The sequence below is a fragment of the Rhinatrema bivittatum genome, chromosome 5 (genome assembly GCF_901001135.1).
Source record: "Rhinatrema bivittatum chromosome 5, aRhiBiv1.1, whole genome shotgun sequence".
Classification (NCBI taxonomy): domain Eukaryota; kingdom Metazoa; phylum Chordata; class Amphibia; order Gymnophiona; family Rhinatrematidae; genus Rhinatrema; species Rhinatrema bivittatum.
Window position 1 is genome coordinate 236,663,292 of NC_042619.1, and position 27,018 is coordinate 236,690,309.

Here is a 27,018-nt window from a genome sequence, read left to right on the forward strand (position 1 = left end):
TGTCAGGACTCAAGGAAAGACAATTAGCAGGTAAGAACCTAACTGAACCTTCCTCATTGTTCTGCCAGACCAGTCCAGAGAAATGGGATGTACCTAAGCAGTACCTATCCCACGTGGGAGTAACCTAGAGCTGCTGCTAGGACCCGTGGCCAAGGCTGTATCCTCCCTCTCCTGATGGTTCAGCCTATAGTGTTTTGTGAATGAATATAGCTATGCCCATGCATGTTTCTGCTGTGGTCACTAATCTAAGTTTTGCTCAAGACGCTAACTGAGTCCTTAAAAAGTGTGCTTTCAAGGTCTCTGGCACCGGCTTTCCCTTTAACATGTATGCTACCTGACTTGCTTCCTTAATCCATCGTGCAGTTGTTACCTTAGAGGCCACTTCCTCTCTACGAGTCCCTGTAAACAACACAAAAAGTCCACCTGCCCTCCAGAAATTATTCGTGACCTCCAGGTATCCCAAAGGAGCCTTATGCAAATCTAGAAATTTGAGCCTGCTTCTGATCTTGAGATTCCACTTTCCTAAAGCCCAGCCAGGATACTACTCATATCATTTGAAATTCTGACATCACCTACAGCCTGATGGTGACCTTTTCCCTTGAAGAGGATAGATAGGGCTCCTTGGAGAACAATACCCATAATGCAGGAATTCTTCTGGCCAAACAAATAGCCCCTAATGTTACTATCTTCCACATAAGATCCTTTATGGCCACTCTCCATAGCAGCTTGAATGGTGCTCCATTTAAGGCTCTCATCTTCTCAAACTTAGGGCCTGTGATAAGGCAGGCCATCCATTTAAGGCCCTCATCTTCTCAAACTTAAGAGTACTGTAACTCACTTCTACTTGGAGGGCCTGTCTACTAAAAAGACTACAACCATTTCAAAATGCTGCAGCAAGAAAATGCACCTGTACAATCCCAAATCAACTCCAGAAAGTCTTAACTTTAATACATACCAACATCCATTCTAACAACTCTGGACTGCTAGGCGTTGAACCTCAACCATACAAGCCACAGAGACCACTAAGATCTGAAAATTTCTGGAGGGCAGGTAGACTAGCTGCGCCATCATTACAGAATACTCATCTAATACATAAGAGACCATGGGTTCTCCATAGCAGGCCCTATCCTATGGACCTCCCTTCTTGGACACTACGATTGACTCCAGACAGAAAGATATTCAAACGTGATCTAAAAACATGGTTATTTAAAAATGCCTACAGCCTAATTTAAAATTACATGAACACAGAGCAAGCACTTACAAGGACTAACACTAATAACCTAACACTGATCAAAATACCCCTCCACATCCCAACTTCCAAATAAATAAAGCTGTAACATGTTTTACAAACCACCAACCTCATATCTCACATACCTTTGAGTTAAAAAGTACTAGATCATCCCTGTAGATCTTTATCACCCCTGATTAATTTAGTCAATGTATGTGCTGATCTTTAAAATCTTTGTTATACGACTACATCAAGTCAAAGTACATGTTGATCTATAACATGTATGTTATGTTGTAAACTGTTGTAATCTTCCATTTGGAACAACGGTATATAAAACGGTTAAATAAATAAATACAATTATTGAGCCTAGAAGCTGGAGGTTATCGAGAGAGCCGCCCCCAGCATTCCTACCCCCTGTGCCTGTAGCTTGAGGATTCTCTTGTCCCGTAGTAATACCGTCCCTAAACTCAGATCACACTGAACTCAGATGTGGGTCAGCTTCTGTAACGGTTCCAACTGGCTCTTGTCCTTGATCATAGCCCAGCCTAGTCTTTCCGGGCTTTTATACCTCTTCCTGCTGCCCCAAACCCCTCCTGACTGGAGGAGTTAGCTCTTATCAACCAGTCACCCAGCTATGGAGGTACCCTTATTCCTTCCTTGTACAAGAAGGCTACCATGACTATCACTACCTTTGTCAAGGTCCTGAGGGCTGTTGCCAGCCCAAAGGCCAATGCCTTGAACTGGAAATGAATTGCACAGTGTAAGCGTCTCTGACGCTGCATTTTGATTGGAATGTAGACGTAAGCTTCCCACAGGTCTAGGGCTGAGAGAAAATTCTCCTTTTCATACTGTCATAAATTACTGTGTTTTATGCAAAAATGGGGAACCTGCAATGACCCTTTTACCCCCCTCCCTTTTTATTTTTTTGTCCGAGACTGATCATAAGGTCTCCTTCCTTGACAAATATATAGACAGCACCACTGCTTGTAGATAGAGCCATCTGTCGATAAATGCCTCTTCCTTCTGTGCAACTTGCAAGGGGCTTGAACAAATGCCTCTCTTACTGGAACTTTTAGTTCTAAAGACATATCCCCACCAGATCACTTCTAGGACCCAATGGGCCTATGTAACATAAGCCTAATCCTCGTAATACTACTGCAAATGTTTTCCTATTGGTGGGATTTAGGGGTGGTCCTCCACACAGTCACCAGGTGTCCTTGCTTACTGCTGGTCCCCAGTTGTCCTCGTCTGTAATACTGCACCAGCTCCCCCGAAAAGGCTGCACTAGGCCCAGCAGCCTAGATTTCTGCTGGACTAGAGATCTGCTTGGTCTATACAGACTATATTCTTTTAGGCAAGACCTGCCCCAAGGATCCTCTGAGATTAAATTTGCCTTTACCTTGGGCAATCTTTGTGGTTTTGATTCTTCCCTAACTTCTCTAGGTGCCATTCAAATAGGAACCTATTCTTTGATGGGAGACTACCCAATGTGGCCTTCAATGAAGAGCTGACACCCTCCTCCCAATTTTTTTTTTCAGGCATAAGTGGTGCCTGGCATAACCATTATTGCCACTTGCTTGGCTGATGCCCTGACTACAAAGGGTGCTGCTGACAAGCTGTACTGTCTCCAAAGTGTGCTGGGCTGTGACGCATCTAGGTCTGTCCACCTAGGGGACTGCTGCATCCATCTACCTAGTGCTCAAGCTATGTACCCTCCACAAATGGTCAGGTGCAGAAAAAGGGCTACTTCAAACGCTCTCTTAAGTGCGGATTCTGCCTTTCTGGGATTGTGATTCTCTGCTTCTGCCGCCTCTGCAGACCCCCTCTCTGGTACTCTTGCTCTGGGTGGTACTGCTTCTCCATAGTCCTCCTACACTTGAATGTGACATCAGGACGCTCCCACTTCAGCGTGCCCATAAATCGCTGTGTGGACTGGGAAGGATGGTCTCTGAATGTCCTTCAGTATATGGCCCTTCCTGCTTTGGTTTATTCTCCTGCGGCTTCAACGACGGGACCCCCTTTGTCTTATTTCTTTGCTCCTACATATCCTGACAGCTGCATCTGCCCTCTGTTCCATTAGTTCCCCTTCTTCCCCATCATGGGATTCAGCCAGGGATCCTTGTTCTTCCTTGCCTGAAAGGGATCCTCCCCCTCCGAGGGTAAGAGCTGATTCAGGCGGAAGCTCGCCATTTCTTGCTACTGCCATTGAGTTGGCCAAAGACTTCAAGCATCACCTTCACAAGCTCGGGAGTGATGCTGCTCCCCTCATCAGGGTCCCATGGTTCCTGTAGCTACTGCGGGCTTCCTAAAATTAGCTCCGAGGCCACCGAAGGAGTGGCTTGAGTGTTCAGCTGTGTTTCCCTGCTCCAGAAGGGCAGGAAATGCTACTTCGGAGAGGTCCCAAGGCTGAGACCAAAGCTCTGATCGTGGTTCCTTCTCCTGCCTGGGCTGCATTAGAATTTTCCACAACATGGCTCCAACCACAGGAGTCTGCAACATGGAGAATGCGGCAGGCTCCACCCGTCCCCCACTTTCCATGCTCCATACCCCGAGGCCTCGGGGTGGGGGTGTACCAAATAAGGCAGTCTCTCTTCTGGCCGAGTTTCCACTGCGAGCCGTGAGCTGTCTTACTACCACTGCACTTTTTCTCTCAAACATGTAGTGCTACCACTCTGTTCAGAAGGGGAAATGCAGGGATCACCAACCATGACTGCCCTAGGGAAGGAAGTTTAGCCACCTTACTTAATTGTCATCCTTGGAACTCCAGAGTCCTGCTTGGCCAAGGTCTCAGCTGGGGAAAGCAGCCTGCCTGAGAGACCATTGCCCCAGGAGCCTCTTCCCATCACCTTCCTGCTGCACCGGACATCACCTACCATTTGCTGGAGGCAGAGAACTACCGATGCCTTCCCTGCTGTACCCGGCTACATAGGGAGGGATGTCAGGGCAAATCAGCTTTTTCTCTGCTTCCATCTGCGGGTGTAGGCGGTCAAATCCCACTTGTCTGGACTGGTCTGGTAGGACAATAAGAAGTCCTGATTAGAATGGAATTGGACACCTTGTTAGTAGGCCATTCTACCACTGTGTTGACTATGTGATTTAAAAAGATCAATTTTTCTTCCTGTTTGATCATCCTATGTGTCTTGCGATCTTAGACACAAAAGGCGAAACGCATGCACAGATTAGGGAAAATTCTGCATTTCTGCTAAAACCCGGCCACACCCATATTTATTTCCGTGTGACACGATGGGTCAGGCCTGGAAATTCCAATCAGGAAATCAGTACTAAAAAGGACCCTTCTCTATAACACAGCCCCCACCTCCACAATGGCTCCCTCTTCTTTCAAGTACAGTGATCACTGACCAATTACCTTTCAAGATGTCTGCATGTCCAGGCCCCTCTTCGCCACCAGCCATGGGAAGCGTAATCCTTATGGTTACTGTTCATATTCTAGCCAAGAAGAGCCTTGCATATTTGGCTGAGGTTTGGAGCAAGGTATAAAAATGATATTGCGTTTAACATGAAGCGATTGGCAGGGGTAGATTCTAATTTAAAAACTGTATTCTGATTAGCAAGAATTGACTGGTGGATCATGGTATTCTGATGAATTTGAAAGAGTATGAAAGCATTTTCTGATTGAAGTGGTGGCAGTGACCACCTTGGGCCTTCCTGGCCTTTCCTGTTCTGTGCAATTACATTTTGATCAGCTGGACTACCAGGCACCTGGGAGTTTTCCACTCTTGATTACGATATTTAGTTCCCAATGACTATACCACCAGTAAGGGCACAGGGCCATGGGATGTGTCAGATATGAGCAGAAACAGAGAAAGAAGCAGGGTAGCCTCCGATACACATGGGGAAACCTTGCCAGAAGAAAAAAAAATGCATTGAAAATAAATAGAAGTAAAAGTTAATGAGTGGTCAGAAATGGTTTTCTCGGAGATGGGGGACAATTTCATAATTGTGGGCTTAGTGTGCCAATTCTGCTTGATATAAGGCTGTATCTGCTTAAAACGGTGGGGCAGAAGTGGAGGTCTCAACTTGCTCCAGTATGGGCCATGATGTTTTTCCAAATGAAAACACCGGAATATTGGTCACTGATGACCCGGAAGCTGTTTCTGCAAAGCAGCAAATCTTAAGTTAACTCTCTCTCTCCCTGAAAACTCATTTTAGCGTAAAGTTCTGGACTGTTCCACACCACCCTTGCAGCTCCTGTGGAAACTTGCCTTTTGTTGCTCTCCTAATGCCTCTTATTACTGTAGTGAGCACAGTACGTCTGTCCAGTCTTGCTTAACTTCTTTTTCTTCTCCTCCTATTCTCTCCTACCCATTAGGTATCGAGGAGAGGTTCGAGGAACGGTCATAAGCTCTTGGTGTTGCTTCCACGTTATCTATTTGAGGCTACGTCGCTGTTATCTTTGATGTCATCTACCCATCTTCTACGTGGTCTCCCTCTGGCTTTCCATACTCTGTCGCTGCATGTAAGCTTTCTGCTTAACTACACAGTCAGCGCCTCCTGCCTGTAGATAACGGACAGGGCAGCCCACTTGCTGCTTGGTTTTCAGGATAGCCCGATTGTGTCCTGGTTTTTTTTTTTGGGAGGGAAATCAGAAAACGAACATGCATGCAACAGGGGAGGGAAAACAGGACTGGATCAGGCTTGTCCTGAACAAAAAACTAGAATCAGCTGATCCCCCCCCCTCATGGCAGCTGCAAGGGGGGGGGGGAGGGAGAAACGGAGCAGGGAAGGGAGGTCCTCTTCAGCCCATTACCAGGAGCTGGTGTTTTAGACAGAAACGGCCTGCGTTTTGAAAGACAAATGTCAGTTTGAACTAAAAAATTTAAAAAAGGAAATAAAGAACCACCACTACCCGTCCCCCCCCCCCCCCCCGAGCACCACTACTATGTGGCCTCCCCCGAAGTTGCAAGAGGCGGAAAACCACAGGGCCTGTTTCAGGCAGATAACAGGAGCTCAGCAGGGTTTGCACAAGTTCCGCTCTTGCGAAGCACGGAGATGTGAGCACGCCAGGGCCGCTTTCCTGTCAGCGCCGTCAGCTTGTGCTGTGAAAGGCCGCCGCGCTCCTTTGTCAGTTAAATTCCACTTTTATTTTTCCCCCCCCTGTCATCGGCCATAGATTAACAGAGCCCCCCTCCTTCACCTCCCCCCCCCCCCCCCCCCCCGCTCGACCGTTTCTGTCAGGCGCGATTATGAAGAAGCCTGCTTAGGTAGCAGATGTTTAAAAAAAAAAAGAAACCCTTTTTTTCTGTGGTTCTTTGGTATTCGGTCCCAGCATGAGGGTGCAAACTCCAGCCAGTAGGCGGCAGCTCGGCAGATGTTAGCAGGGAGCAAATGGTTATCGCTCTTCACCTCTGGAAGCCACGTGAAGAGCCCTACGAAATGAGACTCAAGGACCTCACTATGTTTACCTACGAGACGAGACATTCAGATAACTCTGAAAATATAAGAAAATGCACTATAAAGACATGTTTCAGTGGAGAGGAAGCTCTGGGTCGTGATATGACGCTCCAAGGGGGTAGAATCAGGAGCAACATTAGAAAATGCTACTCCTCAGAAAGGGTTGTGAACGCATGAAGTGGCTTCTGAGGGGGGGGGAGGGGGTGGGGGGGGTGATGAAGGTCAAAGTAAGGGAATTGCAGAAAGCACGCGTCAAGCACAGAGAAGTCCCTTCTGCGGCCGCTACTCTCCTCATGGCTCTGGACTTCTTTACCGATCAGATCAAACTGTTGCGGTAGTGATGTGAAGGATTACATTATCTGTCTCCTCTCTGTGGCTAGAAGCAGAAACCCTGCTGGGAAACTCCGAAACCGTAGACCTCACAACTGATGCACTATGAACTATCTGCACAAGTTGATTCCACAGGAAACAATGCGTTTCCAGTTCTCAACCGCAATGGTGAGCAACTGAACGCTGATGCTGCGTTTAACAGGGAACTTCTTAAGCCAGATAGGCCCAGGGAGGGTGCTAGATATTAAAAAATTTAGGGTTTTTTTTCTCCTCTCCTCTCCCCATCCTCATCACCCTCCCTCCCCCTTCCCTTCTGCCAGCAGGAGCAGAGCAAGGCTTCTTACCCGAGTCTGCTTCCACCTCCGCCAGCTTCAGGTTTGATTTGTGAGCCCACAGTGCCAGCGGGCCCCACAGAACTGCAGGGGTTCCCTGCGGTTCTGACTGAAGCTGGCAGAGGAGGAGGCAGACACAGGTAATAAGTGCTGCTCTCCTCCTACCAACAGGACTGAGGGGGGAGAGGATTGTGCAAGGGTGAAAAATGGTTGGGGAGAAGCGCCTTGCTGTAAAGAGAAGGACAAACACATGGCCAGTACGATGCTTGCCCTACCCTAGGAGCAGCCCTGGATCCGGGGCAGATCACAGGCCCTATGTGCCAGTGTATAGTGGCTCCCTTGGCTATGCCAGCACCCCTTCCACTCTCTCTGACCTGAATTACAAATCAATGACATTCTGTTTTCCCAACGGGAAGGATCTTTGGTACTTGGACGTTATCGTCCTGGATGTTCTGCACAAATCTTTCAGGAGAGGTAGCTCAGCAAGGCAGCTAAGTTCTCTCTTTCCAGCGCTACACTTTATCATGCTGATCTCGCTGGGGCAAGCCCAGATAATCCCTAGATTTTACCATTAGGGAGTCTCTGCTCACAACAAGGGTTGCACTTAGATGCAAGGGTGAAGCCTGAGACTGGGTAGGCCGTGTAGCAACAGTCAAATCTGGCCCTCAAGAGCCACAAACAGGTTTGGTTCGCAGCATATCCACAATGAACATATATTTGTATGCAGATGTATCTCATGCAATATTCATTGTGGACCGCCTGAGAATCAGACCCGTTTGTGGCTCTTGGAAACTCTATCTACGGTACTGCGTCAGGAATGGGTCGACGAGACGAGCCTTGAGGTCCCAATCTGCTCTCCTGACCTGTGTTATTTCTCTCTGTGTATATTAAAATGTGTCATCCTTGGGTTCTGAATAAACTTGGTGCTATTGCACCTTCTGCCTCTCCTCAAAGGCTCCGGGTGGCACGCTAGTAGCTAACTGCAGGTGTGCACAGTGGGAGTCCTCCCAAACACAGTGCATTCCTTTTGCACAGGCTCCCCCTCCCCCCAACTCAGATCTTGAGATAATCGTGCACACCTCCCACACTAGGCTGAAGTAATACTGGGTTTTGAGACATGGAGCAAGATTTGACAATCAGGCATCTGCTTTTCTCTGTAGTCCAACTTTGAACTGAACAGACTGGGAGGAGAATTTTGTTCAAGAACAACGTTTCTGGTGTGTTATGTCACCAGAAGTAGACTGCTAGAGTTATATCCTCCGTTTTAGTTTGATTACTAGATTTTTTTTTTATTACTTTTGTTCTAGTTTTTAAAATATTTTTTTGTTTGTACACCTAATGGGAATAAACAGCATGCATCTTGGATTACAGCCATCCCCTTGCTTTTAAAAAGAGTCCTGCTCTTCAGCTGTCTGTGCTGTCTTCAGGCTGGGCAGGTATCAAATCTCTGCTAGGAGTTCTGCTGATGCACAGCACAGCAGCACCAATTTTCCTCAGATTTGTAATTGGGGAGGGGGAAGGGGACAGAGTAGGAAGAGCTTTAAATAAACTTTAATGCTAACAATGTCTCAGAAGCGAAATAAAATCAGAGCCATAAATGGGGAATTGTTAATGAATGTGTATGTTTGAACTGACAGATGTAGCATTTCATTTTTTTTGTTCCAGTCAGGCATCTTTTAAATCTCTAAACTGAAGCTTGCTGAAGATGACAGAGGATATTTTTTGCCCCTGTTTTACAGCTTTGGTCTGATAAATAATTACACCCTACAGATCTCCTGCTCAGCAGAGTTTGCTCCTGCAACTGAAATACACAAGAAAAGAACCAAAACAAAATGCAAAATGCAAAATTTATCTAAACGTTTGGCCACCTGAAATTAATATAAAAACGGAACTGACCTTTTTACCAACCAACGCCCGGTCACGTTAAGGTCAATTATACAAAGGGGGGGGGGGGGAGCCCATAAGCAGCAAGATGATGATTTTCGATTTGAACAAAAATGTGTCTCTGCACCCCCTGGTAGTAACAGAGCAGAGCATCAGAAACCACAAACTCTGGCAGGCTTCATCCACCTTGCTGGGCTTTCAGGCCGGGTTTACCCATGCTCCATTTTATTTTTCATAGATCAGGAAAGAAAAAGGTTAACAGTTGACTCTACTGACATTTTTTTTTTTTTTAATGGCACCTCCATTTCTTTGTGGCTTTGTGAGGGAGAGCGCGATCGAGGAACTCTAGAAAGCAAAGCTGTGAAGTTTGGAGCTTTTTGGGAGGAAAGAAAGGCAACAGCACTGCAAATTTCCAGCTGCCGCTGCCTCCTCAATTCACAGACAACAGGCTCAGCCCACTGACAAGAGCAGGCCTCGTCCGAGTTAGATTTCATTCAGAAATCAGTCAGTGCCGCGTGTCCAGGGAGGGGAGCAAAGAAGCCCATTCGGCCTAGGCCTCAAATTTAGACACATGTTAATTTTTTTTTTTTTTTTGGCACTTGATAAGTTTCACAACTTGTTTTTTTTTTTTGTGTGTGTATGTATTCCTAGCTGACCAAAATGTGACACACGGTCTCAGCTTTTTTTGTGCCTTGTCTGTACTGTGGAGAGGGCCTCGAAAGCTGGAAGTGACAAGAGCACCTGTGTGTATATCTCTGCAACAGAGAGCATGAGAGCTATATCCCGCCCCACCCCTCCAAAAAAAAAAAAAGAGAGCCGAAATGTTTCTGGCATAAAAAAACCAACCCCCAAACAAACAAGCACAATGTAAGGTCCTGGCCTAAAATCCATCCCCAGAAACTGCATAATTTTAACACCTGATCCTGAAATAAAAGGGTGCATCTTCAGCAGAGAATGAACCCAATTTTCTTGGGATTGACTCTCCCATGCCACAATCTTATTAATGGACTGTAAAAAAAAATCTTCCTGGTGGTGAGGGGATGTTTTTTGTTGTCTCTTCCCCATTTTCACCCCTCAGCAGTCTCTTCTACTCCCCTTCCCCAGACAGCATGCCCTGTTAAAATCATTACAAGTCTTCTTTTATTTAACTTCTGGAGCCAGGTTAGCAATTAACTCTTCTCTGAGCTAGGCTGGCCTTTATGAGTAAGGGAATCGGGGGTGCTGTGGAGCTGATCCTCATCGGAGCTTCCCCTCCCCCACCCTTCATATAGCACTGGTTCCCAAACCTGTCCTGGAGGACCCCCCAGCCAGTCAGGTTTTCTGCATACCCACAATGCATATGCATGAGATAGATCTGCCTCCACTGCATGCAAATCTATTTCATGCATATTCACCTTAGATACCCTGAACACCCGACTGGCTGGGGGTCCCCCAGGACAGGTTTGGGAACCACTACAGAAAAGAATATATACAGAAAAAAATCTACAGAAGGGGACTAAGGGAAGGGAATTTTTGAGGTGAAGCAATAATAAAAAAGTTCAAACCTCAGATTGCAAAATTGTAAACCATAACAAAACAGGGAGACGTGTGAGCATTTCATCATGCCTCATTTTCTTCTCTGATATACTGTTATAACGTACAGTTATAACATCTGGGTAATAAGTGAATTATGAAACAGACTATTTTCCCCTATAGGAAAATATGAATTAAAATTAAAAATATGAATTATGAAACAGACTATTTTCCCCTATAGGAAAATATGAATTAAAATTAAAAATATGAATTATGAAACAGACTATTTTCCCCTATAGGAAAATAGGCAAAAGATGGAGCCAGCTGATGACCACTGTCATTAACCAATGGCGGAGGAGCTTTCAAAATGCTCAGTGACATCACAATGTACGCTGACCGCCTGAGGTTACAACTGAATTGGCCTGTCTTCCGATAGGAAATAAGAAGGGAATCTAAAAGTCAAGGGGTCAAGGGCACATGAAAAGCGTGAGCTGGACACTCTAATATGTGTAGCAGAAATGTGAATAAAATTGGATGAATGGTTTAGAAGCGATTGGGGGAAGTGAGAGACAAGACGCACATGGTGGTTTTATAAGGCCAGTTTCACTATAGGGTACTAAACATAGAGGTTCTGCTGGGAACTAAAGGCGCAGACCGTCCAGGATGTGTGCATACACAGGCCTCACCCGTCAGCGTCCTGATTCCCTTCCCTTCCACCCCCCCATGTCCTAAACATCTGGTGTGGCTAGGACACCAAACACAAAAGTTATCAGGTACACGGATACAGCGATCTCCTAACTCAGGGGTTCCCTAACTTCGGCCCGTGGGGGGGGGGGGCCACATCCAGCCCATGGCTGAATTTTATCCAGCATCCACGTCGGCTGCATGGGCGAGCGACGGGGGGTACGTTCCGCTGGCTGCCACCCGCTCGGGCACACGCTATCTGCGCAGTGACCATGATCGCATTCATAGCTTGCGGCCAGCACGTCCCCCTCCTCCCCCGATCTCGCAGGAAGCGCCCGCCGCAGGATCTGAACCTGCTCGCAGTCAAAAGCACAGGTGGTGAGCACCAGGGGGGAGGTGACGGCAGCAGAACGCGCTCCTGCCTCCATTGCTCGCTAACTGGAGAGGCCCTGGTGCAGCGTGAGGACCGGACCATAGCCCAAAGGTTTGTCAGTGGGGACAGGGGCCGCACGGGGCGCCGAGCTCCCCCCCCCCCCTCCATTGACTCACTCTAAGTAGCCTTGGTTCATGCTGCCCCCGCAGGCCCCTCGTCTCTTGGGAAGGGAATGAGGTGGATGTCAGATGATGAGGGGAAGAAGGCAGGCAGGGTAAGGGAGATTGCAGGGCGGGATTTCTGGCAGGGTTACCATCTTCCACCCTGGAAGGCCTGCCCTCTACCGCTCCCCCTTCAGCATTTCAAATCTGGAGGGGGAGCCCAGCCCTCCTCTTAGTGATCTGAAATGCTCAGTGTACACTCCACACCCCACAGTGAGGTTTTGGGACCTCTGTCCTAAGCTTTCTTCTCCTTTGGAAAGCAGACTAAAGGGAGAGAAATAAAATAAAAAAAAACAGGGCAGGGCTGAAAAGACAGAAGACCTAAAATAAAACCTGGCAGAAGCAAGAATGAGTAGAAATAGGGGAAGTTATTTTGCTGAAGCAGGTAGCGATTACTGTTGCTTTAAGAGACCAGAGAGACTTTAAATCTCTTTATACTCCGGAGCAGTGAAGCTGCTGCTCATCTGCCGTCCCCCAGCAGGTCGTTGAATGCTCGCTCTGTTACCTAATTTGTCATACAAATGACTTGCGCCCGATAAGGATTTTCCTTTGAAACCTTCCTACCAGGTCTCCCGGTTTTTTGTTGTTCATCCCAGTGCCAGCAAAGAAGCTGCCATTGTGTGTCAGCTCGTCGAGCCACTGCTTCCTGGAGCCAGGGCATTTGCACATTAACGGTGCTGCCTGCTGAAAGGCGCTTCATTTTCTTAAATGGCAAATCATACAGAGAGGACAATTTGTCCTGTCAGTAAGAACCTTTCAGCACAGTAAACAGGCCTTAGGGGCGCGGTTCGATGGTGGCGCTACACACAACCTTACGGAGGGAGCTGGGTTCGATTCCCGGATCAGGTTATATATCCACTCCTTGGACGTTGCTGGTCTGGGGTGGAGGGAGTATCGGCTGTTGCTCAACAGCAACATCTAGTGGCCAGACTCAGGACCCACATGAGGCAGACTCCGGAGAGAGCCACTCTTGAAGACTCTCGCTGCCTGGCTGGGGGGGAGAATCTCGACCTGGGTAGTTGCAAATGAAGGCTCATGGCACCCTTGCTCAATCGAGAGACTGGTTCTGATGGAGCTGGAAGCCAATAGGAGCAGGGGGAAGGTTTCTGAGTGGAAAAAAAAATTGTGAAGATTTCCAAACCCGCCGGTGAGTTGCCTTAAAGGGTCACAAGTGAGAAAATCCATCTTCAGGCATTTCAGTCTTTGCAGTGCAGAGCTGTACACGAAAGCCTGGATTTCTTCCCGTGCCCAGATGCAAAATGGGAGAAACCCTTTAGAGCACGGGCCTTTTCCATTGTAACGTGTATTGGGTCAGCACACGGTTACCACCTGATTTATCCTGTATAGCACTTTGCACACTGATGGTAACATATCGAGGTCAATATTCAGTAGCATTTAGCTGGGTAACTAGTGAGTTATCAGACTAAATGCTGATTTTTTGGAATATTTTCCCCATTTATTTGGCTAAAAACTTATCTGTCTAAAATGTATCCAGATTATGTAGGGGCATTCTGGGGCAGAGTAAATTAGCTGAATTATCCAGCTAATTCAGATATTCAGAGTTAGCCAGGTTACTCTGGACATGCCCTAGAGTACTCTGGATAAACTTTATCTGGCTAATTTTAAACAAGTCGGGTCTGTTCAGTGCTGCAACTGCACCACTAAATATCCTGTCAAGAGTTAGTTTATCTGGCCAGTGACTTAATATTACCCCCATTAATTACTGTATTATTATTATGTGGTGGTTGCTTAAAAGGTGCACAGATTCCCTTGGCGGGTAAAAAAAGAAAAGTTTACTTAAAAATGCGTATCACGTGGGGCAGTACACCTGCACACCTGCACACCGCTGCATGCCTGGCACCAGGTGACAACCAGACAGAGAGCGATCTCTGCTCCCCGTCGTCCCTTAACCTCCCCGGACTTGCACCCAGATTATAAACTCTCTCTTCATGTCAGCGCCGGGCTGGGACTGAACTGAATTGTTAAAGCCCCTTTAGTAATCTTTGTCTTCTAGCTCAAATCGGAACCGGTGCTGGGATTCTTTGGGCATGGGTCTTCATTCACAACTATCCGGGTATTGTTCCCCCTATTTTAACATAACGCCCCTCCCTCCCCCTCCCCACCCCCGGTCTCTCCCCATGCTGGTCACTGCAGCAAAATTTCCTGGGAGGCCATGCACCAGAGCTCCTTCCAGGACCCTACATCATGGGCTCAAACCCCAGCCACCAGCTGTCGCCCTGAACACAGACCACAATTCCCATCTCCCCCCCCCCCCCCCTCCTCCCAGGGACTGCGAACGATGCCTCCTGAACAAGCCCGGCCAACTCAGGGTGCAGAGGACCCTCCACAGGGCAGCATGTGGCACTGCCAATGAGCAGGCCCAGGTCTTGTTTTTGTTTAAAAAAAAAAAAAGTCAATAATTTAGGAGCTTCACATCACTTTACAAGGGACACCCCTCCCCTAAGAAGCCAATCACCCTCTTATCTAGAAATGGAGTGATGCAAAACGCATAATTCCTCCCGATTAAGGATCTGTAATTCATTTGCAACCCCCACACGAGTTACTATTTGCAGGACATGCTGGGGAATTTTGTAGCTGTACTTCAGCTAGAGTGGGGTCAGGATTGCTCTTCCTATAGACACACTGGGGCCCCCTGATGGAGATCGGTTTCATTGCTAGGGGTCTTCCTGTCTTGCTGCTGCAGACACAGGGCCAGCCGGCCCATGAGCAGCATCACTATTTATTTATTCAGATTTTTATATTCCGCTTTTTTTTGCAGCCCTTCAAAGTGGATTACATTCAGGTACTGTAGGTATTTCCCTATCTCCCACGGGGCTTGCAATCTAACTGGGTACCTGTCACAGCTATCCCTGTATGGACTGTGGAAATAGACTGGGGACCACCCAGCCTCGCAGGTAAATTCTGTGCGACTCTCAGAGGCAGGCTGGCTCCCTGCCATCACCTCGGCTCGGCCCCTTCACCAACCTCCCTCTCCTTTTCTGTTTTGTCTGGGATTCTTGTTCATTTCTGCTTCCCCACCATTATGGCCTTCACTTGCCTTTGCCTCTAGCCTGACCCAACATCCCATACCGTGCACTGCTCCGAATCAGAGCTGGAGGCTGGGTGAAGCACGCCCAGGAGCCTGGACAGCCAAGCTACGCTTTCCTGCCTGCAGTGAGTAACTTAAAAAAAAGACTCCCACTGAAGAGCGGGTTCAACCATGCCAGTCTTTACTTTGAGTTTAATTAGCTGATCAAGTTGTGTTTTATTTTCTTTATCTGCAAAGATCACTCAGAATGTATTACTTGTTTGAATGTGGCCAATTTAAGTTCGAAATGAGAGCCGGAATGGGACAGCAAAAACCGTAACAAGTGATTAGGCAAAACGAAGCAAACTACGGACGCTGTCTGCAGCATCTATTTTGCCAGGATCCACCTGATTCGGATCGTTTCCAAATCATATTGCAATTAATCCTTTCTGATCCAAAAGGAAATCAGAGTAACATAGAATGTCTTTTTACATCTCTGTTCTTAATTGCCATTCACCGTCACAGGCTTAAATTTCTCGTCTGCGCATCATTATCTCCACAGCTTTCGATGACATCCTGGTACCAAAGAATCCTTTCCCTACATCATTCATGTCCGCAGGCTTCTGGAACATCTCTTCCCTATATCATCCACTTCCATGGATTTCAGTGCCGTCACCCTCTTAAAAATCTTTCTGCATATTATTACCCTCCTTAGATTCCAATGACATCACCGCAAATACATGAACAACATGGATTTTGCTCTCTGCCATTCCTAATCTTCATCTTGGGATTGAGTTTTTCAACCAGATTTGCAATCCAAAAGGTATTTAAAGGTTTTACAAAACATCATGTCTGTCTTTCAATCTTAGCCAATGCCTTTCCTGTCTTTTAAACATTTCTTTGCTTGCATTCACTTCCACAGACTTCCGCCTCTTAAATATCGCTTCCCCTGTATCATTCCCCTCTATGAAAAACATGGGGTGGGCAGGGTAGCCTTTTTACCTCAAATGTTGACATGGCTTCCTCTTCCTTTGAAAGAAACGAGAGATCCCCACCCATGTGTGGTAACAGCATGCAGAGCATTTGTTGACTTGACCCCAGAGTTTGACAGATCTCAGAGGGAATTATTCTGACTGCTACCACTGCCAACTTTTGCTGTCGGGCTAGTTTTCCTAAAGACCCCTATCTTGGCATTGCCACAACATTTGATTGACAGTGAAGAACCAAAAGTTGGATTTTGTGAAAGCAGAAATAAAAAAAAACCCAGAGTGTGAAAATGAAATGACTTCCTCCACGTCTCCTGCGATTATTCAGAGAGGCTGAATTAAATACGTGTATGTATGAGAGACGAATCGATGCGATCTTGGCCCCCAGTGAGAGCGTAGTAACGTAGCTGAGAAGTGGCACTGTGCCGGCTCTCCAGTGGCTCGGTAGCAGCTTTGCTATGCAGATTGTCCCTTGTTCGATTCCTGGATCAAGTCTTCCAGGACCTGGGTTGGCCAAGGCAGGGGATGACGTGTGGGCAAACTCTGCTCCCTTGGTTGGGGGAGCCGTAGTCATCAAGGAGGGTGACATACGATGGCTGGATTTAGATCCCATGGGTACCAGTTCTAAGAGGAACCATAGTACATGGCTGTCAGCTTCAGGACTGTTGCAGCAGTGACCAGATTAGAAATGGGGAGGTGGGCATGGAGAGTGTCTATTAAAAAAATAAAATAAAAAATAGTAGGGGAAAATCCCAAAGTAGTTGCAAATGAAGGCTCAGGGCAGCAGAACCCTAGTACTAGTTGTGACTGAGCTAGAAGCAGCAGGAAAAAGGAAGCACTATCAGACTACAAAAAAAAAAAAGGTGGAGGCCTAGTGTCAAGACTGTCACATTAAACATCAGATACCTCCTGGTCTGAAGTACAGGGATGCTGGCTTCCACCGGGGGGGGGTGGGGGGGGGGGGGGGGATGCGGCTGTTTCTGTGAAAATTCCTCCAGGGTCTCCGCATTAAATTTGCAAGAGTGCTGCAACCCTCGTACGTCTATGTCAGCGTCACTGAAACTTCGCTATCTGAGGAAGGCAGAAGAATCCAGTCCATCAGCTTGGCCATTGCTTGTCTCTGCCACTAATCGTCCCTAGCGCCTGCTTAGCTACTGGATTTGTTTTAGATCCAGTTTCTCCCTGGACATACAGTTGGTTACGTTTTCTAATTTCACAAGCGGCTAGAGAGTAATTGCACGGTTCATCGTTAAACTAACCCGTTTCTTCAGGCCTCCACTTACAAAAGCCCAGTGGTTGTGCAGGCCACGACGTGTGGCTTTCTACAGAGACTGGATTGCACTTTCTCCCCCCCCCCCCCCCACTGTCGACACGACAGTGAAAATGCACAATTATTTGGAGAATATGTTAAGCAAGCGTTAAATTGGAGGCGGAGGTTTGCGTGGGTGGGTTGGGGGGCTCTTTTATCAGGATCATTTTCATCTCGCTGAGACAGAAACCACTAATTCAGCGTCTGTGCTTGACCAGCTTCCCGCCCCCCCCCCCCCCCGCGGCCCCCTTTAATCTTACAGCACCTGCCGCGGGACACCCAATAACCTACTCTTTAACTGAAAACACACATACAAAAGGCAGAAGCCTGCACCCAACTTGACTCATGTTACAGGCCAGCTGCTTCCCCAGCTCCGTTAGGCCTCCAGCCCTCTCCAAGAGTACCCTAGACTTAAAAAAAAATAATAATAATAATAATAAAAAAAATCCCTTAAAAAGAGATACTCTGCCCACAGAGAAGATTTAAAGAAATGCGAGGAGAATGCCAAAACGTGAGCTGGACAGCTGGAGGAATTGTGCCTTGTTCTGAAAGCTGAATCAAAACAAGAGATGTGATAAAACTACAAAAGAAAAAAAAAAAGCCATCCAGGGTTCATAAGCAACTAAAAAGGAGAGTAGATTATGCTGAGTAAGAATCTGAACGTGTTTGTCATAACAAGGGCTCTGGGGCTGAGAGCTGCTGAGATCACGGGGCCATCCAGTTACTGAAATACATGCGTGTGCTGTGTGTGGATGGCGGCACACTTAAAGCACATGGAGTATCTCCCATATGTCTGGCACATATAAAGTGAATGCTCGTAAGGGGAAATTCAATTCTAGGGAGTGCGCTGATAAAGGTAGAGAGGAGGAAAGTCAGGGATCAGGGTAAGCTTTGCTGCCACTTCCAAGGAGAAACTAGTCACAGGGAGTCTAGCACAGTAGCGCGCGAGCTGGGAAGGTCTCATTGTGGGGTCAGTCTCAGGGAGTCTAGCATGGCAGCATGCGAGCTGGGAAGGTCTCATTGTGGGGTCAGTCACAGGGAGTCTAGCATGGTAGCGCGCGAGCTGGGAAGGTCTCATTGTGGGGTCAGTCACAGGGAGTCTAGCATGGCAGCGCGCGAGCTGGGAAGGTCTCATTGTGGGGTCAGTCACAGGGAGTCTAGCACGGCAGTGCGCGTGAGCTGGGAAAGTTTCATTGTGGACAGGGAGTCTAGCACGGCAGTGCATGAGCTGGGAAGGTCTCATTGTGGGGACAGTCACAGGGAGTGCTGGGTATCAGTGTTTGGCCTTGTGGTTCTATAAGGATGATTATTGTTTTTGCTGTATTTCTTTCAAATTTACATTGTTTGGGAATGCAGAGGGGTTTATTTTAATGAATATTCTCTGTTGTAAATGACATCTCCCCTTTATAGATCACCTTCCCATTGGTACCGCAGATATTGCAAATTTACCTTATTCCCTACCCATTTTCCTAATCATAACTGAATTCCAAAATTCTCTTTTTTTTTTATCGCTAGATGGATCTGTTAATTATTCATTAATCAGGCCCAAAGAAATAGTCCTCCAAACAGTGTTCTCTCTCCGCCACGGAGCTGGGCTTTCCCCTGTCTAACGCAGTCATTCTTTCTTTTAAAATTCCTGTAATCTTGCTGCCATCTCTGGCACAAAAAAAAAAAAAGTAAACCCTGTGACTTTCCCCCAAGAGATATATAAGGACCTGACAACTTCAGTCTGTATCTGACTATCTGACACTTGTACAATGAAAACAGCTGAATCGAATGTCAATGGATTTTACCAAGCGGGGTCTAGGAGACGCCTCGTGACCACCTCCCAGCTGCTACAGACCGAATCTCAAGAAACCGATGGGAGCGCTCAGTCTACCCCCCCAAGTATCCCGAAAACCGCCACGTCGGTAGAATAATGCCCCTCTTAGCAGACTGTAGTCGACAGAGCGGCCTAATCTTAGGGGCTGCATAGGCCGATTGTAAATACATTAGTAAACGTGGATTTCGCTCTCTCCCATTCCAAATGTTCATCTCGGGGACTTGTATCAAAAGGCATTTCAAGCTCTTAAAAAAAAAAAATAACCCATCATGTCCGTCTTTCAATTTCAGCAAATCCGTTTCCCTCCACCTTGTCGTCTTCCGAGGACACGGTAGATTAGCCCGTACCGTGATCTCACAAGTGATGGTTCACGACATGATTTCATTCCAAGAAGCTAATTTACTGCCTGCAGAAATATAGTTCTCCAGCTACAGCTTCAGAGCTGTGCCTGGGCCACAAGTGCGCAGCCAGGCTGCACTGAAATAACTTATCTTTTATCTGCCAGGGGGAACACCTCACACCCCCCCCCCCCCACCCGTTTTATAAGAGATCCCATGGGAAAGGGTTTGCGAGCACTGCAAATAACGTGATTTTCTTTATTTTTGTTTGTTTTCTTTTTTAATTACCATAATTAATCGAGCAGTTTAATCCTCCTGCTCTGGCAATGCCTGCAACTTGTCTCCCCAGTGGGGGGGTCAGGTGGCAGGGCTATAACCTGCCATATTGCACGGGGCCTCAATTTCAGCTCGTGGCTCAGAACTTGCCCTTGGGTCTTCACCAAAAGGCAGAGGATGCGCAATACGGCTTGAAGGGCTCCTGGCGCGCCTTGCTGTGCGTTGCTTCTCACAAGGGACAACGTTGGGAGCTGCTGGTTCTTTGGAGGAAATAAAAAAAAAGTGGCTCTTGGTAACCTTGTCTTTTCAGATAACACAGTAAAGCTCACTGCCAAGCTGAAAATACACACTGAAGTTTTTTTTTATGTTTTTGGATGACCAGAGAAAGGGACAAGGTTTACACTTGGGAAATTGTTTTCTTCTTTCAGCTGGTGCAAATATGTTTATATGTATTGACTCAGCAACCTGAAGAAAAAAATGGGGGCCACTCCAGTCTGGTCAAACCAACACGAGCCCAAAATGAGTTAAAGAAATGAAAGGCCTTAACTTCCAAATCCCAGGATTTAAAACGTGGCGCCGGTACAGATGAGAGAGATTTTCAGTTTGTGAGGAAGGGTCCTCTAAGAGGACAAGGCATGACTGAAGCCTCTGGGCTTCACCGGACTCTTGGGTCTCTCACCAGGGCTCGAGCAACTGGGCCTCTGCTCAGTCCATGTTTTTAATTCAACTCTTATGCAAAGCGTCCTGGAGGACAGATTACAGTGGGATCACCTGCAGGGCCGGTGTTAAGACTCTTTCAGATCCTGCCAGGTACTTCCTCTGTCACAGACAGGATGCTGGGCTCAATGGACCTTTGGTTTGAACCAGCGTAAGAAAATCTTAATTTTTTTATAGACACACTGGGGCCCAGGACAGGAAATATAAGTGGATTCAGCCGCCTCAGTAACTTTATTCGGCTTTGCCGAGGGCACTCTTTGTGGTGCTGCTTCCCTTAGAACTGGCCCTGATCACTCACTCGTGTCCTTGTCACCAGTCAGTGGCAAGACGTGCGGCATAATTCGCAATTTCACAAGAATCCGATAGACACCTCGGACGTGAAAGCTTCAAGGGTGGCCCCCTGGAACTAGACTGAGACCACCATCTCATTTCTTGTAGGATTTGAGCTGGAGGCCTAAGAGGTGAATGGTCACAGCTTTACAGATCCTGTCTCCTGCGCCATTCAGCGCCCCTAGACCACACCTTACCCTCTTGTTAAACTTCATAGAGTTGGGATGAGCTTAAGGGTAAGAAATGATCCTAGTGCTAGACCAATCATTAGGGCGGGTAAGCTCCTGCTGCTCACAAGTTCAAGTCCTGCCCTCCAAGTGTAACCTATAGGCAATTTACCATAATGCCTTGTGCCTGTACCTAAACAGCCTCCCCTTTACAAGTGTTCGCTGGTCTGGGTGCCTGAAATTTGCTGCCAGTTGACCCCAGAGGTGGCTGCACGTGTGCAAAATGCTTCTAGATTACTAACAATTCCTATTTTTGTAGGAATTATACTTCACAGTAGTAACTGTGTTTGACAGACTCACTGTCCACATTTTGAAGAATCAGCTGCAACCCTCACCGAGGGAGCAGGGAGGAGGTGGTGGCGCAGGAAAGAACTGGGGAGGGTCTTGATTCACCAGGTGCGGGACGCTGAGGTGCTCCAAAAGCAGCGGCAGTGCAGGGAAGCCACCGGAATCAGCCTATCACACCAGCATCCGCTTCAGAGCTGTGCCTGGTCCACAAGTGCGCAGCCAGGCTGCACTGAAATAACTTATCCCTTTTTTTTATCTGCCAGGGTGAACACCACGGAAACAAACAGGGCTGACGTGTTGGCCTCAAGGTGTATGGTTTGCTCACACCTGCTCTTGGGGTTGGCTTGGCAGATGGCATATGGTGCCAGAAGGCTTAGGGCACCATGCCAGCGACGTGCCCTTTCCATTCTCGCGGTCCCATCACACCTGCATTTCAGCCATCACAGGCTGCCAGAGGAGAAGGGCTGACGATACCAGGCTAGTTTATAACTGTGATCCCTTGTTCTCAGAACCATTCCCTGTCTGGCACTTAATGCACATTAACACGGGAGCGAAACCATCCATAAACCATACTTCTTTTAAGAGGAGTCCATCGGTACCTATTAATTGATTGTAATATTTGGTTCTATAATTCTTCTATTTGTGATCTTTGTGTCTATAACTTCAGAATACACATGGGAGATGGAGATCACATTCTGGAAAATGGGAGATATGTAGGGTGATCATAGAGCTCCATGGCCAGGGGGACAAGCTGAACTAGCATTAAGAATTGCCATACTGGATCAGATCGAGGGTCCATGAAGCCCAATATATGGTTTCCAATCCAGGTCACAAGTACCTGGCAGGATCCCAAACAGCAGACAGATCCCATGCTGCTAGCGCCCAGGGATAAGTAGTGGCTTTTTCCAAGTCTGTTTGGTTAATAACAGTTTATGGACTTCTCCTTCAAGAACTTGTTCAAACCTTTTTTAATACAAGCTATGTTAATTGCTTTTACTCCATCCCCCGGCAATGGATTCTAGAGTTTAATTGGGCATTGAGTGAAAAAGCTTTTTCTCCAATTTGTTTTAAATGTGCTACTTATTGACTTCATGGAATGTCCCCTAGTTTTTGTATTATTTGAAAGAGTAAATAACCAATTCATATTTACCCATTCTATTCCACTCATGATTTTATAGACCTCTATTATATACCCCCTCATCCAACTTTTCTCCAAGCTGAACAGCCCTAACCTCTTTCCTCATAGGGGAGCCATTCCATGCCCTTTATCATTTTGATCACCCCTCTGTATCTTTTCCAGCTCTCCATTTTATTCTCTATTCCCTTCCTAATAATATTTTTGCTTTTTTGACCACTGCCGCACACTAAGCTGAGGATTTCAAGGTATTTTCCACGACAATACCAAGATCCTTTCCTGGGTTGCAACTATCTATCTATCTATCTATTTATTTATTTATTTATAGTTTTTATATACCAACATTCATCAAGGATATCACATCGGTTTACAGTGTAACGCAAACAGACGCCTGGGGTGGCGTTTTACATTGAACAGTTTCTAATATGGAACTCTAATGGAACTCTAATATAAACTCTAATATGGAACTAACATTGTGTAACTACAATGTGGGTTTCTTTTCTCTGTGTGCATCACTTTGTCCACATTAAATTTCATCTGCCATTTGGATGCCCAGTCTCCTAAGCTTGCAATGTCTTCCTGCAATTTCTCACAATCCACTTGTGATTTCACTACTCGTGTCATCTGCAAATCTAATCACTCTCATCACTCCATTTTCCAGGTCATTTATAAATATATTAAAAAGCATGTCTGAGTACAGATCCCTGAGGCACTCCACTGTTTACCATTCTCCACTGAGAAAACTGACCATTTAGCCCTACCCTCTGTTTCCTGTCTTCTAACCGGTTTGCAGTGCATCATATGACATTCCCTCCTATACTGTGACTTTATATTTTTCTCAAGAGTCTCTTATGGGGCACTTTGTCAAATGCCTTCTGAAAATCTAAATACGCTACATCCACTGGCTCACCATTATCCACAAAAATGTAGCAGATTGGTGAGGCAAGATTTCCCTTGTCATGCTGGCTGTCATGATTTTACCCCAATATATGCTGGGAGATGTAGTCCTGATTCCCCTAGTAAGTTCCAAGAGACAAGCAGCATGAAACCTCTATGACTGCAAGGGCATAAAGCTATGAACAGCTCAGCCCGTTCCTCTGGTCTGAGGTTATATGTGATACTGTGTGTGGTTTTCTTAACTGGAATGTGTATGATCACATAGACCATATGAAGGATCTCCTTAAATTAATTGTAAACCATTAAAGATGTTCAGGCAAGGAAGCTGGCTAATTGACTGACAAATCCCTCCCGGTCACTCTCACACCCATACACATCTCTAATCTAATTCAGGCTATTGAGCGTGGTGGAGGCCTTCATGTGCTGTGAGTTTCTGTGTTTATCAAGGCTGAACTTGAGAAAATAAGACTGCATCCAAGTGGAGACAGCCATCGGACAGGAAGAGAGAGAATTACCGTGTTTCCCAGAAAATAAGACAGGATCTTATACTAATTTTTGCTCTAAAAGATGCGTTAGGGCTTATTTTCAGAGGATGTCTTATTTTTCCATGAACAACAATCTACATTTATTCTTGAACAAAAAAAAAAAAAATCAACATTTATTCAAATATAGTCATGTCATCACATTCTAGATCATCATCATAACTCTCCAAACCCTGACCCTTCACCAAGAAAAGCAGACACCCCCAAAAGAATCGTAGTCAGAAGAGCCCACGAGACCCAAAACAATAAGGATTAGCAAGTGCCGGGCTCTCACACACAGATCGGGTAGTCCTGCTGGCGTCACTCCCGTCACAGGCGTGCTGTCAGGTCCCTTGGCGTTCCAGCTGCTCTCTTCCTAGTTCCACTGCAGCCAAGTGTAGCAGTTGGCTCCCCCTGGTGACCGGAAGCAGCCACAACGCTCTAATATAATGGGCTCGGGAGTAGAGTGACGCCAGAGGGACTACCCGATCTGTATGTGAAAGCTCGGCACTTGCTAATCCTTATCGTTTTGGGTCTCGTGGGGTCTTTTGAGTACGATTCTTTTGGGGGTGTCTGCTTTCCTTGGTGAAGGATCTATCTGTCCTGCTGCATTCTATTGCCAATTGATTTTACTTTTTTACATATATAGCTGCCTTTAAATTGACTTTTTTTTTTATGAACTGTAACTAGGGCTTATTTTTGGAGTAGGGCTTATATTTCGAGCATCCTCAAAAATCATGCTAGGGCTTATTTTCTGGGTAGGTCTTATTTTCGGGGGAAAATGGTAGAGCCATGAGATGAAGGTGCAACCCAGTGGGCCTAGAGGGCAGGGCTATGCACTGGCATGTATAAGACATAGTTCACTGCTTGGACCTGGTTTCTGCTCTCTGGGCTGGCTGGAACTGGGGGAGGGTTGCTGCACAGGCACCATACACCACCCCTGAGGGAAGGGAGGTCCAGCCATCAAATATCAGCAATAACAGCAGGTGAGATTCAGGATGTACAGTGATCTCCTACCAGGGACCAATGCAGTCACTGTATTGTCTGGGTTAGATAGGATGGAGGGAGAGGGAGGAAAAACAAATCGGGGGTAGCTGTAGCTCTATTTGGGATAGATTCCAAGTGACATCAAAGCAGGAGGAAGTTGCAGATTATATATATATATATATATATATATATATATTAGGTTTAAAAACAAAAGAGAGAAACAAGATTTGAATATCACCTACATGCAGATTATGGAAACCAAGGAATGGGTGCAATGTCAGAACAGCCAAGGACTTGGACCAGAACCCTGAGGAAAAACAGTAAGGGACCAGGAGTTGCAGACCAAGAGAACGGAAAAGAATGATCTAAAAATGGTAGCATGTGAACCTGAAAAGCACAGGAGCTTGCAGCCCAGGAGAAATGCTAGGCCCCATGAAAAGCAGACGAAGCACCTAAAAGGATAAGCAGCGGAGAATGGGAGCCTCACTATGCAGACAGAATAAGATGGGAGAAAGGCACCCCGAGCAACAGGGCCAAGAGCAGAACGCTGACTGCGAGACAACAAAAGCTGGCGGTGAACAATGGAGTTAAGTGTCTCTTACCTTATAAGAGTGCTACCTCACACATGTCTGAGCTGACAGGCCCACACTCTGCTCATCTCTTGAACTCCTCACCCAGACCTTTTTTGAAGGAGGCACACCACTTCAACCAGGACAACCCCCAAGAGGCCAATCTAATCCTAGTTTCGCTCCACTGCATGCATAGAGCCTGTAATTCTGATTTCTCTTAGAAAATGTAGGGCTCAGGGAAGAATTTAAATGGAATTAAACAAACTGTGTGGTATTTTTCTACCTTAGTAATGGAAAAAGATCAAGCTTGCTTGAGTCCTCTAAATGTGGCAGCTGCATTTTGACTCTAGGCCTTCTTAAAACTCGTGTGCTGTAAAAGAAACTTCCACGAGGGTCCAAGGGCATTTCTTGGGTCTTGATTTGGGGCCACATGAATGACCCAAGAGAGTGATGTCTTTTTGTTTTCTTTCTTTCAAAGCACTGGGTCGCGCGGCACCACGGTAACGCAAAGCAATCCATTCTCATTCACTCTTTCTTGTGGCAATCCTACTGGAACTATATCTTTTCTTCTTGCTTGATATAACCAGATATTTTGCTGTAAACATCCTTTTCCCAGCATCACCTTCTTTAGATTTTTTTAATGCTTGGGCGGGGAAGGAGTGGGGTCAGGTCATTTCCAGGGGCACGGGGAAACTTTGCATGACCGTCCTAGAAAAAACTAGAAGCCCAAAGGTCAGAAGAGCCGGCCTGGGCTTCGGGGGCAGTAAAATTTGCCATCTCTGGATGCGATTTCCCTTTGATGCTGTTGGATATAAATTCTTTAGAAGAAACAGTAAAACCGCCACTAATTGTCTGTTATCCAACACGCACACGACTCACCTCCCTTCCGAAAGCTGGGCATCTGCGGTCCTTTGTGTGCGCGCGCGCGGGTGCTTTAGCGCTAGCTCTGCCGTAATTCCATCCGGCCCGCCTCGCGCCCAGGCTATCAATTAGCAGCCAGGGCGGAGGCCGGCGACCTTTCACCCGTCTCCACGTGCAGCTCCCTGCCAGGCGCTCCTTTCCTTGCCACGGGGGATAAAATGCCGACAGGGACAGAAGTGTTTGAAGTCCGAGGACCAGGAAAGTCATTTAGAAATGAGCAGCTTCCCTCCCGGCAGGTACAATTTATTTTATTTATCACTGATCAAAAAAGTAAATTGATGCGGAAGAAGGGAGGTCGTGTCCTTTAAAAAAAAACAACCAAACCCTCAAGTTTTCAAAAGGAAAAGAAAATTACTCCAGTTCCTTTTATTAAAAGTCGATGCTGTTATTGTGCCCAGATCTGGCCTGAAGAAATCTTTCAGGAAAGGCTGTGCAGGGTTTTATTTTTGGGCTGGCAGGGTGCGGCTGGTGGCCGGTTAAGGCACAGACCTGCGACCCCCCTTCCCACTCCGCTGCCCCGGGGTGAGGTCTTCTGCAAGGCTGAACATTTCAGCCCTGCTGACTGACTGCTTGGGGGCAGAACCCGCACCCACCAACCCAGGGTCAGAGCACATCGTCTGCACCCTGCTGGGAAACGGGCAAGGGCAGCTTCCTCCCAGGCTATTCGCTACTCTCACCCCTACACATTCCC

The 27,018-nt window shown here is 46.8% G+C and overlaps 1 protein-coding gene across 3 annotated transcripts in view; it reads left to right on the forward strand.

Annotated features, from left to right (window-relative positions):
• The window catches only part of RUNX1 (RUNX family transcription factor 1), a 210,509-nt gene that overhangs the window by 16,420 nt on the left and 167,071 nt on the right, over nucleotides 1-27,018 (forward strand). Inside the window, exon 1 of one of the 3 annotated variants that reach the window (XM_029603521.1) lies at nucleotides 26,389-26,563. The exons of the other annotated variants lie outside the window; for them this stretch is intronic. The gene's annotated coding sequence lies outside the window, so the exon portion shown is untranslated. Of the gene's footprint in view, nucleotides 1-26,388; nucleotides 26,564-27,018 lie in introns of those variants that run through there. 3 annotated transcript variants of the gene reach the window in all.